General features: G+C 43.9%; 1 long non-coding RNA gene across 1 annotated transcript; it reads right to left on the minus strand.

The window, feature by feature from the left end:
• Positions 1-3,369: 3,369 nt before the first annotated feature.
• Positions 3,370-12,398, minus strand: LOC133270526 (uncharacterized). The gene is made up of 3 exons (XR_009743817.1): positions 11,319-12,398; positions 5,354-5,529; positions 3,370-4,230 (listed from the first exon to the last, which is right to left on the minus strand). It is a non-coding gene; the product is annotated as an uncharacterized LOC133270526 (long non-coding RNA).
• Between the last annotated feature and the right edge of the window lie 1,347 nt (positions 12,399-13,745).

Consider the following 13,745-nt stretch of genomic DNA (forward strand, 5'->3'; position numbering starts at 1 on the left):
CACAACCCCCACAGCCTGACGGGAAATGTAGTGCGTGCCTCCATCCGGGCGGTGCACCGCCCCCGGCCGCGCGGGGCATGCCGGGAGTTGTAGTTCTCCGCGGGGCGGTCTGATTGGGTGTTGTAGCTTAAAGGAGGAGGCGGAGGGGGACGTGGGGACGGGTTCTGCCCGTCGCGTAGCAACGCGCCCCAGGGCGGAGCAGCCATTTTGGGGCCTTCAGGCCGGGGGGAGCGGGCATCCTTCAGCACCTTGCTGTGAGTCTGCCGCTCTTTAGTGCACGCAGCAGAAATGGCCTCTCCACGCAAATAAACCCATCCTGCTTCCTGCTTTATCAGCCCTTGTGCTGCCTCTCCTGCTCTCACGGACTTGCAGACCCTCCCAAAGTGGAGCAGAGGCATTACCCAGAAGCTGTGGGCCCAGCAGGCCGGGCAGAGCAGCCACCATGGGCACTGCTGGAAAACGGGCAGAAACGGGGTAGATGAAAATGCCTGCCATCATCCTAATAACGCAAGGATGTGGTTGGGGCAGGGCAGCCAGAGCTGTGCAAGGCGGAATTGACCTTTAATGAAGAGCATAATGGACTGCTTAGTCTGAAAGCTCATCACGCCAGGAGTCTTTATTTTACCATTGTTCACAGCACCCAGCGCAGTGTGGCTGGTGCTGAACCAGCCCTACACACAGAGCAGCTGAACAACTCCAGCAAACAAGCAACCATTTTGTTGGCAGTGACCTTTAATACCACAAAAGCACATTTCTCTCCATCCCAGAGATCAAGGGGCTGATATTCACCAGCTTTTCCAGTTCTCTCCAGCCACTGGCCACTGGTTTCGTTCTTGGTAACTGAGTCATTCTCAGAAGTTTGCTGCAGGAGTGGAGTTTTTCCTCCTTTGTGAAATGCAGTTAATGAAGAATTAACCATAATGGAAGCATGACAAAGTCCAGTATGTTTCTCTGGATTTGATGAAAATAGATTTAATACAACTTTGCAGGTTCTAGCTGGGAAGTTCTGTTAAAAACTGCAAGCCAAGCCAATTTAAATTATATTTGTAAAATACATTTCCCTTTAATTCTCAGAAACAGTAACACGGGTCCGTCACCAGTGCTCTAAAGTGGATGAATTTAAAGGCAAGAACAGTACCACTCGGTGTCGTCTGCCTGCTGTTGACATGGCTTTCCTTTCACTTGCAAGGCACGGCTTTTTCCCAGTTTAGCAATTATCAGTGGCGTCCAGGCTGTTGTCAATACTAACGCCACATAGCACAGGGATGATAGAGGTGCTGAAGAAGGAGGTATAAAAGAAAATAGAACTTTGCGTCTGCAAATCAATCCTGCAGTTTTTCCAATTTCCCCATTCAGCAATGGCATGGCCTGTGAAATTGTCCCTTGGAATGTAAAACGGAGGGAAGAAGAATACCTCTATTCTTACCTTGCAGCAAATTATACTGCCTGATACAGCTCATTTCCTTTGCTGGGGACACTTGGGCCGGACTGGATTAGCATTCAAAATGCAAAAGCAAAACATAGAATGTTTTTTAATACAGATACCACGTTGAACCATACTTTGGCGTGAAAGCTTTTCTTGAAATAGCTTACCTTTGTATGGCCTTTGGTGAAGCACATAAATTGCGATACAAACAGGTTTAAATATTCTTCAAGAGGCATTGGTATCAACTATTTATCTTAGTTCGAAGTCTTCTCAAGTGTAATATGCCACCACTCCTCTCCTCTGTGGAAGCCTTCACTATTAGTCCTTAGTACTTAGAAGACTTAGCACAATCGAGCACACCCACAGAAATACAAGGACCTGCTTTTTCACCTATCTCTGCATATTATTTACTGGATCACTGAGGTGCAAAATGAGAAGCATGTGCCTGTGCAAGTTGCTCTGAAATCTCTGTCAGTCACCTAACATGCTGAAGCTAGGTATTAGAAATGGCATTTGCATTACACACAAATTTTGGAACCTTTCTCTCAGAAATTACAAGATGCTTAATGAGTTCCAGCTCCCTTTGCATCTGCTGCATCCTTTTCTTTCTCTCTTCCGTCATTGTTTTGCCTGCAAAGCGATGCAGGCCCTCTATTCAAGCACAGAGCTACAAGTCAGAATATTGGGTTCTCAGCTTGGTGCTGACACTAATTTACTTGCATGCTGTTGATGAAATTATTTGATTTCATGGATTTTGGCTTCCCAGGAGACACAGGGGAGCTATGGATAGACATATTGATGTCAATTCCTTTATCGATATTCTATTTAGTTTGGGTAGGGTGGTTTTGTTGGTTTGTATTTTGGTTGGTTTACATTTTCTGTTGGTCAGCAATGCACTGAAACTAGTGATACCATTTTGACATGTTGCAAGAATCCAAAAGGTCGTGGTTGTTGAGGGACTGGGATGCTTTCACCTATGCTTTAGCTTCACACTTAATTTATCATTCCTTCAGATACAGCTTGAAAACATACATCTGAAAACACTTGGTGGGGAAAGTGCCATGGGCAGGGACACCTTCCACTAGAGCAGGTTGCTCCAAGCCCTGTCCAACCTGGCCTTGAGCACTGCCAGGAATGGGGCAACCACAGCTTCTCTGGGCATCCTGTGCCAGTGCCTCAGCACCCTCACAGGGAAGAACTTTTGCCTAAGAGCTCATCTCAGTCTCCTCTCTGGCAGATTAAAGCCATTCCCCCATGTCCTGTCACTACAAGCCGTGTCAAAATCTCCTGTCTGGCTTGCTTGTCAGCCCCTTTAGCCAGTGGGAGCTGCTCTAAGGTCTCTGGAGCCTTCTCCAGCTGAACAAGCCCAACTCTCTCAGCCTGTTGAGATGCTTTCCTTCATTACACCTACAGAACAAGTTAATTAGAGAGCTGTGGTTCATCTGCCTTCAACACAGAGACCAAGAAAGCCTCCTATCTTTGGCAAATTATTGGTTTGGGTCATCTGGTAGGGAACTGCCCAAGCCACCCCCTGTGCTCCTGCTGCGCTAGAGATAATGCACAGAGCATTTGAATAATGCCAGCTCTTGCTACTCAGTATTAGGTAAGACTTTTCATACTGCCTCCTGCCAGGAAAATGAAGATAATAAATGCAATTGGACTAAAATGTAAAGAAAAATAGAATTAGGGGGTTGTTCAACCAGCTTTTTAGTCTTTTACAGCAACATTGAAAGGTCTCTTTTAATCAGTTACTCAAGGTAAGAAAACAGGCATTAATTTCCAGCAGAACTGTTTAATTATAAAATTCAAATCAAATACTAGTAAATAATATTCCTTGCTGTCTCCCAGATGTCTCAATAACTAATATTTACAACTCTTCAGTTATTTGTACATGTTAATTTGTGCTGTGAGTCTGTAAGAAGCAATAGAGGTGACAACTGCACTCTGAAACCCCATCATACTTTAATAGGAAAAATCTTGATATTCACTATGGCACAATCTAACCTTGAAAACAATCTTTTACCAGTTTGGCTTTAATGCATAAAACACTGCTCATTTTCTGCAATCCTGTCACCAAGGGGCACATTAATTTAGTTGCACAATAATTTAATACATTGATGTATCGATTGAAGTGGAGAGGTTTTTGTTTAGCGGTTCCCAGAAATAATGCATTTCTTGCAGGATCCTTAAAAGGACAGCTCTTGCTGCAGTTTAAGTAGGGGGAATTGCAGATCATTAGCTAAGGTTGCCCTTCAAATCTGATAGATCCCTCCATACTGAGCACAGTGGGCCTTACATCAAGAGAGAAGGAAAGCCGGCAGGGGGCAATTAATGGGGCAGATATCAGAGTGCCTTTTCTGATTACCACATACAGTACAGTGGATTTAACTTTGCCGAGACAGGCTGGTAGAAACAAGAACCCTGATGAGATATGGCTCTGCTAATGTCAAGAAGTGCCACTTCCTAGCAGCAGGAGCAACTTTATTGAAACCATCTGTTGTTTTGGAAGACACATGTGCATGCACACACATACTTCCTTCTCCCAAAGTTTTTAACCTTCCTCTTAAGGCTGACTGAGATCGCAGAGCTAATCCCTCCTTATCTCTGAATGACAAGCTCTACCCTTTTCAGGAGTCCCAGCAGCTACTGGAAATGTGGATGACCAGCATTGTTTAGATGATGTGAGAGTGATGTATTCTGGAGCAGCCACTTCAGAGGAAAATACCCATTCATTCATCATCGACATAAAGTTTCCCAAGAGCAGTCTGTCATTACTAGGAGCCTAACACAGAAGGCTTGGGTATCTGCGTAGAGATGGGAAATCAGAACTCCACTGGATCTGCTCTACACAGGGGACAAAAAGAAGAGGTCCAGCAGGTATAACCCAACAGCAGCCTCAAAGGGAATGACGCTGCTTGGGTTACAGCAGACTCCATGTATGAGCTCTGTTCAGATTTGTCAAGTCTCTAATCATATTTTTATGATCATCCCTCCTTAACATGCCATGACTTTTAAGATTCTCTTGGCTGTTACAGAGGGGTGCATCAGAGCCTGGCTGCCACCAAAAAATGTGGCTCCACTGGAGCATTCAGAGACTGAATTAACTGTAGATAACATATTTATGTCAGTATTTCATGCACATCTGTGCATGTTTAATTTCTTATTCCTGAAAGCCATCTAAAAGCACCACTTGAAAAATAAACAGCAGCTTCTTGCAGCTTTGGACCAAACACTGTGTATCATACCTGGAGTCTCCAAAATCCCTCTCACTGGCAAATATGATCCATATTCGGCAGGGTTCTGGGCCACTCTCTAAACCAAACCACACACAAAGGTGGAATGTGCCCCATCCAGAGCAGGAGGAGGCATGTTCCTGAGCTTGTCTCAGAACTGTGCTGCAACAAGTAGTTTAAACTCATCTCCAAACCCTTCTAGCTACCTCCTCTCTACATCTAGTGGGCCCAGACAAAACCAAACCTTGTAATGCTGGATGAAGCCCACAACAGAGAAGAGCAGTAACTTCTTACTGCCCCTTCTCTTCTGCATCCACTTTTGCTTCTACCTACATGTGTGTGTTACTAGAACTTTGCAGCTTGCATGTAAAAAACCCAGACAGACCTCCAGGTCACCAATGGCCTGGTCAGCTCTTACAGTTAAGAGCTAGGACTTCAATGCGCTAATGTAGGTGTAAACTGATCCATCCACTAGTCAGAATGGGATTCAACCAGGGGAAAGGTGTAGCCACTTCCCAAAGAGTACAGATGGCTAAGGAAAGGGGAGAGAAAAAAAATAAAGCACTTCTGCTGGAACAAGTCATGAAGGTTAAGAGCAAACTCATTTTCCTTCTTAACTGGGGGAGCTGGCATAGCTGCAACCATTATTTGTTTCTTTTTAGGGATAGTACAGTAAACTTCAACCACTCAATACCATCCAGTGGGCCATTCTGAAGTTATTGCTTAGAGCTGCTGAGTTTCTTAGCTCTTTCTCCCTTCAGTAACTGTTCTGTGTGTGTTTTAAAGAAGTTGAATACAGAAGAGACAATCCCTGGAGCTGCAACAGGAAGGAAAGTATCTCTCCCCTTCAGTCTTTCAGCCTGAAGAACTCTGAAAGGTTAATACACTGCAGTTATTTTCATAACTCAGAAGGCCCATTGCATAAAAAAAGTGTCTTAGCAGATGTCTAATTCTTAAGGGGCATTTTTGAGTCAATGCTGTCTGACAAGATGGGGCAGTGTGGGGTTATAGACCTGTTCACTGAATGCAGAAAGGTAACAATCATAAACAAATTTAACATCCTTGAAAGGGTAATGGATAGTGTGAATATTTTTAGAAGTGTCCCTGTATTTGCTTTCTTGTATAGAGGAAAGCCCAGTGGATCAGCTTTCATAAGGAAGTAAGTTTAATACCTGGTACTAGGTTTTTGAAGTAGTGGGTTGAGATACAGGTCTCATTACCTGCCCTTATTTACTTGACTCACCCAAACTCAGCTGCATCATTTATGTTCTATGGCTTGATTTGGAATGTTGCACTGTTCAGGACAACTTCAGTTTACATATTTCTGGGTACTGGCAACTTTTGTTTTCTGATTGTGGCTTTAGATCCTTATCTCATTGTGGTCAGTAGCTTTATTGTTGAATGGAGAGACATTGAGCTGAGGTCCTCAGAGAATCCTGGTCTGTTATTGACTGTAAAAGTGTATTTAATGGTTGTGTGTTAAAAAGAATGAAAGGTTATTTCCTCTAAAATCCCTGTGCAGCGGAGTAAATCAGATAATTGGAAGTCAGACAATGGGTGGATTCCTAGACCTTATTTGCAAATACTGTGTTTGAATATACAGAAAGGAAGATGACTCATTCTGGATTCCAGAGGAGCAAGATGGACAACAGGGTTTTCTCCCATTTGAACCCCGCCCTCCTTCAGATAAGGTCGTTCAGGTATATACTTATGTATATACACACCAAGGACATACTAGCAGCAGTAAAGCTGCAATGATGCCAGCTGCAGTACACACCAGACACCCAATCTAGGCTCTAAAGGCTTCAGTGATTAACCTGCTCTTGGGTCTCTGAGCCAGTCAAGTTGCAGCCAGCCGAACTCTCCCTGCACATGCTGCCATTGCACCCCTGAAGCAGAGGAACCCTTCCAAACTGCATGGCTCCTCCAAGAGTCTGCTTTGATGATATATGGAAAACAATTGCCGGTTTAAAAGGCCATTTTGCAACCTTCCTTTTTGAAAATACTGACACGCCTTTAAAGTCTGGAACTGTGGTCCTCATAGAGGAGGCCTTGAACTCTCTCTGGGCAGTCCACTTTCATATCCTCTTGGATGGAACACTTTCATATCCTCTAAGCTCATGTATTTCATGGTAATAAGCTGTGGGATTTAACTGTGCTGAGACAACATGCCTGCTCTTTAACCTAGAAGAATAAAGAAGAGCTTTCCAAGCAAAAATAGTTAAGATAAAATGGTTCATGTGATACTTGGAGCTAGCAGGGCATTCACTTTTTTTGCTGTTGGGTGGAAAGGGGAAGGGATTCCAAGAAAGCAAGCCTACAAACATGACTGCGGGAATGGCTGGGTCAACTATGGCCCACACACCCATCAGCTCCTTGGGAAGTCTTCAGGCCTCAGCACCTCATCAATCCCTCCCAAGACCTGGCTTGGGAAGGGCTCGTCTACCTGCTGGGAAGTGACCCATGACTCCTGCTGCCCTAAACAAACTTGAAGGCAAAGCTCATCAGCAACACAAGGAGCATGGGAATTGAAGGGCAGGGAGAATGAGTGAGGACTTTCATTCTCACATTGATTGTGCTTGCTCGTCATAGGCATGGAGCGCACTCAGAACTCAGTTCTTTTACTAATCATAGCAATAGTATAAATGCTAAAAGGGAAAGTAATTTTAAAGCCACTTCTTGCAGAGATTGTTCTCATTTCTAGCATGCGCTGTGCAGGCATGATCTCGGGGCACTCCCTCACCATTCTTTTTACATTTCAAATGAAGAAAAATTTAATTTTTCTTCTATTTGCCAAAGAAAATAGCAAGTGCACTTTGGGGAACTGGTAAGACAATGAAGTACCATTTTTAGCAGCTAGCATATCTGCTCCTTTCAGCTAAAAGATTCAAATCTTTATAAATAAGGATTTTATAAATTCAGATCTGAATAAAGATTCATCTTATCATTGAAAGAATTTAAACTCACTTCTAGCATAGTCAATATAAATGTCCCCTTCAGACAAAGGGAATGCTGGGAGAAAATTCCCTGTGAGCCAGTCACTCCTCCACAGAGCGGTGGAGATGAAACTTGGGGATGTAAGTGTCAAGAGTTGGGAAAGCAGAAGCATGTTTGGCTCCTTTCTGCTAATGATAGTAGCTTCCTGAATTTATACAGACTATTGAGCCTGGCATTACAGCTTTCCTGTCAGGAGTAATGAACCAAAACATACACACATTGAACAATACACGTAATTTAGACATGTGTGTAATACGCTATGCATTATACGTATTTTAACTCAAATATGTAGGCCTGGCATTCAGCTCAGATGTAGACCTGCAATTAGATGCAACACACATGCTTTAGTAGGGCATCTGTTTCTTTTAATATATTAAAACCCTTACCTTGCAGACAGAGGCCAGGCTTAGCTCCCTCTCTCATTGTTCTCTATCTAAAGCTGAAATGTGGGATTAGTTCCACTCTCCGAATTCAATGCATAGCTAAGCTTACCTGATGTGACTTGAGGACAGCTACTCAGCAGGGAGATTTGAAACCTAATAGTGGAGCAGGAACAGAGAAACTAGAGAAACTCCCCAGCGACTACAGTGCACTAGTGTGTGAAAGCTGGAGCTGTCATTTCAACCACATGTCAGTGTGGGAGCTGTGGACTGGCTCTTGAAATACACACGACAGAGAACAAACTGCAGTTCCAGAAGAAGAGGCTTGAATGGTATCAATAAGGGAAGGGTGAGAAGCTCAGTGCCAGCATTTTTGAAAATTAGATTGACTGGAAAGTTTGCACAGCAAAGTTTGGGATGTAACACAGCAGTCTCTAAAAATCCATTTTGTTTTCCAAGAGCATTCTGGTTTTGTTTCCTAAATGTTATGGCATAAAGAGAAAAAGAAAAGCAGCAGCAACGGCAAAAAGGAGATAGTCCAACCCAACTGCCAGAGGAAGTTGTGACTGTCACACCACAGTGCTCCACAAATAGCCGTGGCCATGTACCAGCTTCTGTCACCCCATCCCCTGGCAGACCTCACCTGGCACATCAGAGGGGGATTCAAAGTTGAATAAAGAGCATGGAAAAAGAACACACATAAGTGTGGAAATCAGAGATGCCTTGCAGAAATAGGGAATTTGTTTCCTTATAACCATGATCTCACCCCAACCTCTCCTTCACCAAATATGACCATAGAGCTCTTCACACACATCAACATTTCTGTATTAAATCTGTCAACATGACAACCCAAACATCTCCCCTTCAGTGATATGCTCTTGCCAACAGGTCTTGCCTGCTCTGTGTGCCAGTGATGACTCAGATATGAGGTGCTAGTGTGGATCCAGACACAGTCAAGGGAGCTATGTCATTGACTGAGTGACTTCTTGGTCAGGAGCTCCCCGTCAGGTTGCCAGGCTGGTTTCAGTGAGCTGCCTCCTGTTGTCATCCCATCAGCTAGTGGTACTGCAAACCCTTTGTCTTACCTCTGTTGTCCTCCTTCCCTGAAATACGGTATGGCAAATTCACTTTCAATTTAAGTGAAACACCCTCAAACACTACTTTTCACCCCAAAACAGATGCAAAGAAAATGTACCCCCAAGCCTTAATTTGCTAAGGTTCAACTACATCCTGTTGATTTTGAGGCTAAGTATTTCTGTGCTGCAGCTGTGCAATTCAGCATCACCTCAGAACCCTAGCTTACACCACTGGGGCATCCTTACTCGAAGACAAAGCTCAGAAGAACACCAGCACATAATGAATGCAGTCCAATTTCCAACCAACAATATTCATTTCAAGGCCAGGATCTTTCAAACCCCTTCTGCTGTTACACATTACCTGCCAAACCTTCCCACACTTGTGGACTGGAACAATACCAGAAGAGTTGGTTACAGTTAGTAAATAACATGGGATGAAAACAAATTAGGAAATAAAAGGACCCTTGAGAAATTAGGAAGAAAACTCTACAGCCTTTCAACTTATTCATGATTTACTAGAAAGTTATAAAATTTGGCAGGCCTAAGAGCCAGCAAAAAATGCTTCTAAGGTCAAAATACCCCAATTTGAATAGCTAAGTTACAGACTGAAAGCCTGGGGAAGTGTTTAAAGTAAGCTAGAAAGGAAACCAACACTCCCCACTTCCCTCCACCCCAAACCTTTGTTTAAAAAGGAAACAAAAACGCTAATCTTCTGTGGTTAAGCACAAAGGCTTAAAGAGTGGCTGACAAACAACATGCATTATTCAAAGACAAGGTTACTGCTATTCTACACGCATCACTCTAGAATGGAAGCACAAAGCCACACAAGCACAATTTCTGTGAGTGTTATATTGGTAAATAGCTTCAAATAACTGCCATTAATTGCATCAACATAATGTAGCCTTTCTGGATCTTTAAGGATCCATAATAGACTGTCTAAAACCATAGAGCCTGATCCCAACCTAAACTAAGCAGGTTTTATATATTACGTGACTGCAGTGGGGCAAGTATTACATTATGTTGAAGAGGGCTGCTCAGTACACAGTATGCTAGAGATTGGAAGGGACCTCAAAAGATCATCTAGTCCAATCCCCCTGCCGGAGCAGGAACACCTAGATAATGTTACACAGGAATGTGTCCAGGCGGGTTTTGAATGTCTCCAGGGAAGGAGACTCCACAACCTCCCTGGGCAGCCTGTTCCAGTGTTCCGTCACCCTCACTGAGAAGAAGTTTCTTCTCAAGTTTACTTGGAACCTCTTGTGATCCAGTTTGTACCCATTACCCCTTGTCCTATCATTGTTTGCCACTGAGTAGAGCCTGGCTCCATCCTCGTGACACTCCCCCTTTATATATTTATATACACTAATAAGGTCACCCCTCAGTCTCCTCTTCTCTAAAGTGTAGAAACCCAGCTCCCTCAGTCTTTCCTCATAAGGGAGATGCTCCACTCCCTTTATCATCTTAGTTGCCCTGCGCTGGACTCTCTCCAGCAGGTCCCTGTCCTGCTCAGAAGCAGCCTCATTCTTCAATCTGATATTGGGCAAGCATCCAGGAGGGCTGAAGATCAATAATTACATGAAGCATTTAGAGTTCCCATGTTCATAATTATCCCCAGCTTCCCTAAATCCAGAAAAACCCTCATTTCCTTGCGGCCTAAGTCTGCATGGGTCTATATATGCGCAAACCCCTTGTCTTAGAAACGGGCTTTATGCACGCATATATGTATGTGCATTAAACCCATTTCTTTAGCAAGAAAAGGGAAGGAGGAACAAGCAGGCCTGTTTTAGAACTAAATGACCCAGATCTCAGACCACAGTAAGGAACCTGTGCATTAAACTAACTGTGTCTGCTTGGGAGGAAGCATTAGCAGCCTCCACAAGCCTACCCTTGACTCAGCTTCCAACCAGGGTAGCTTGGGATCTTGTTAAGAAGCATTGGGATGCCTTTGGCTCCACTGTATCTTACTTTGCCGCTCACCTGCAGGTCTCATCTTGCTGTCCTAGAAACCCTTCGGCTTGCTTTGCAGTTTGCTGTCCTGCAAAGCTCATGGAGGGCAAATCTGTTGGCCTGACTGGGGCAATCAGACTAAGGGACTTATTAGTAAGCTTTTCTAAGGTGGCAGCACATGGCCCAGCATCTCTGAAGGACAAGGTAGAGAGCAGAGCAGCAGGAACCCCAACACATGTAAGACAGTCCTGGGACTTACCTTTGCAATCCCCAGAGTACTGCAATACTTACAGCCCTACTAAGGATTCCTGTAGGCCAGAAAGCCCCTTTATTGCCACTGATACCTACACAGCTGTGATAATGACCTAGAGGGAGACAACCTGGTGCTGGTCTCGCAAGGAAAATCACCTGATGTTGCAGCACCTCAGGTTGATGAAGAAACCAATGTAGCAGCAAACGGCAGTGCTGTTAATGGCACAGCTGTATGCAGTGATTTGTTTTCTGTCAGTGGGTTTGGGAAGGGATGGGAAGTAGGAGAACAGTCACAGGGAAGCTCAGTTACAAAAATTCAAAGGCAAAGCTCCCAATTAAACACGTAGCAGTCAAGCTAAAATTATAGGTGACAATTACTGTAACTTGATTAGGCACAATAGCAAATTCACTTCTCTAAATCACTTTCACAACTCTCCTAGGAGGTCTGAAAGATGTAGTATATGAGGTTCATTTAATTTCTAATGTAGTAATTATCACTACTGAATAAAAAAAAAAAAAGAAAAAAATAGCAGTGACAGACCCAGGAAATAAAATTAGCACTTGAGGTTTTAATAAAATTTTTATGTGCAACCCCGTTGGTTAGAAATTGTTTAATCAATCTTATCTGGTTCACAGACTTTGTGCTGAGTTTTTGCTTCATGTTATTACAAGGCAATATGCTGCAGCCCCTTCTTAGCATCCCAAGCTGCAAAGCCTAAAGACTATTGCTATCCAAAGCTGGTGCAAGCTCCTCTTTCAGTTGTGAACACCCAGTTTTGTTCATGTGCTGATGGCTGTTTTCAGGTTATACAGCTGGACATAAGTACTGGTAACTCAGGGGAAGGGTCCAGCCTGCTCTGCCTGGCTGCCCCGGTAGAATCTCTGCTCTAGGTGGTAGCTTTTTTCTGTGGTAGCAGAGGTATCTGGTGAGATTGGTCAGGTTTTCAAGCTATTCATGTGTAGGAGACACTGTTGGTCCTTTCTGAAGGGGCTTCATGTTCCAGACTTCAGAGTAACACTGAAGAGGTACCCATCTCAGCCTCTCCTGGTTCTCCAGGATGACCAGGCTGTGATAGGGACACCAGGAGCCCAGACCAGTGGTTTGCTCAGGGACAGTGGAGGGACATAAAGAAACTTAAGTTGGCATTTCTGCGATTTTCCTGTGTCCTCAAGCTCCTGGGCACAATGGAGAGAAAGCTGAACCCAGATTTCCTGTCCTGCATCTTGCAGGGTCACTGCCTGTATAAATTAAGCTGAAGTGGTTTGTTTCTGTTTGCAGACCAGGTCAGTGTCAGTAGGAGAGAGGTGAAAATGTGGTTATTCATATCTAAAGGAAAAAAAGCATATTAACAGGATTCCTTGATTGTTTCAGTAGTTCTCCTATTTCATCTAAGAAGTCCATCTCCAGTGCTGAGCAAAATTACTCTCTACTGTCAGACTGCTTAAAATGCTCTCTGCTTTAAAGTGTGCCAGTGTGAATTCCTTACTGCCATTTTAATTGGGTTTGGTACCATTCAGAAATCCATTGAAGGAGCATGGCCAGCACAGACAGAACTATAAGCAGCACTTGGCCTGCCTTGCTCTGCTTTTGTCCATCAGAAACCTTCCCCTGCCAGTGGATGTAGCTCCACTCTCTCTCTTTGCTGGCACTGTCTGGCCAATCACACACAACAGTACATCATCCAAGCTGGGTTTTTCCTTCTTCTGTTTGCAGTTTGTACACCAATAATTCCTGAGTAGCCCAGTGGCTAACAGGTAACTTGGCAGCCTTCTGATCAGTAACAAAATCAATAAATATTTGGGCATCATCATAAACAGAGCCCATTATTGCAGCCTTTCAGTACTTAAAAAGAGCCTATCAGAGAGACATGGAAGACTTTTTAGCAGGGACCGCTGCAATAGGACAAGGGGTGATGGTTTTGAACTAAAAGAGGGTGGTAAAACACTGGAACAGGTTGTCCAGAGCGGTGGTGGATGCCCCATCCCTGGCGATATTCAAGGCCAGGCTGGATGTCCCTGCTCATTGCAGGGGGCATGGATAAGATGACCTTTGAAGGTCCTTTACAACTCAAACTATTCTATGATTCTATGATTTGATGATTAAAGCACTACAACATGGTAATTTGAAATGAGAAAGTAACTTTCTGCCGAGGCAGTTAATGTGACTTTCTTAAATTGATTTATTCCAAGAAAAAAAAAAGTGGTGTAAGCAATATTTTGCCCAGCTGCATGTTAGATTGGATGTAAGGAAGAAGTTCTTTACTGTAAGGGTAGTGAGGCACTGGAATGGGTTGCCCAGGGAAGTTGTGAATGCTCCATCCCTGGCAGTGTTCAAGGCCAGGTTGGACAGGTGTCCCTGCCCATGGCAGGGGGGTTGCAACTAGATGATCTTAAGGTCCTTTCCAACCCTAACTATTCTATGATTTTGTTTTAT

Source organism: Pezoporus flaviventris, unplaced genomic scaffold (genome assembly GCF_033815535.1).
Source record: "Pezoporus flaviventris isolate CSIRO_AGI_PZ_B2104156 unplaced genomic scaffold, CSIRO_AGI_Pfla_v1 ptg000021l, whole genome shotgun sequence".
NCBI classification, from domain to species: domain Eukaryota; kingdom Metazoa; phylum Chordata; class Aves; order Psittaciformes; family Psittacidae; genus Pezoporus; species Pezoporus flaviventris.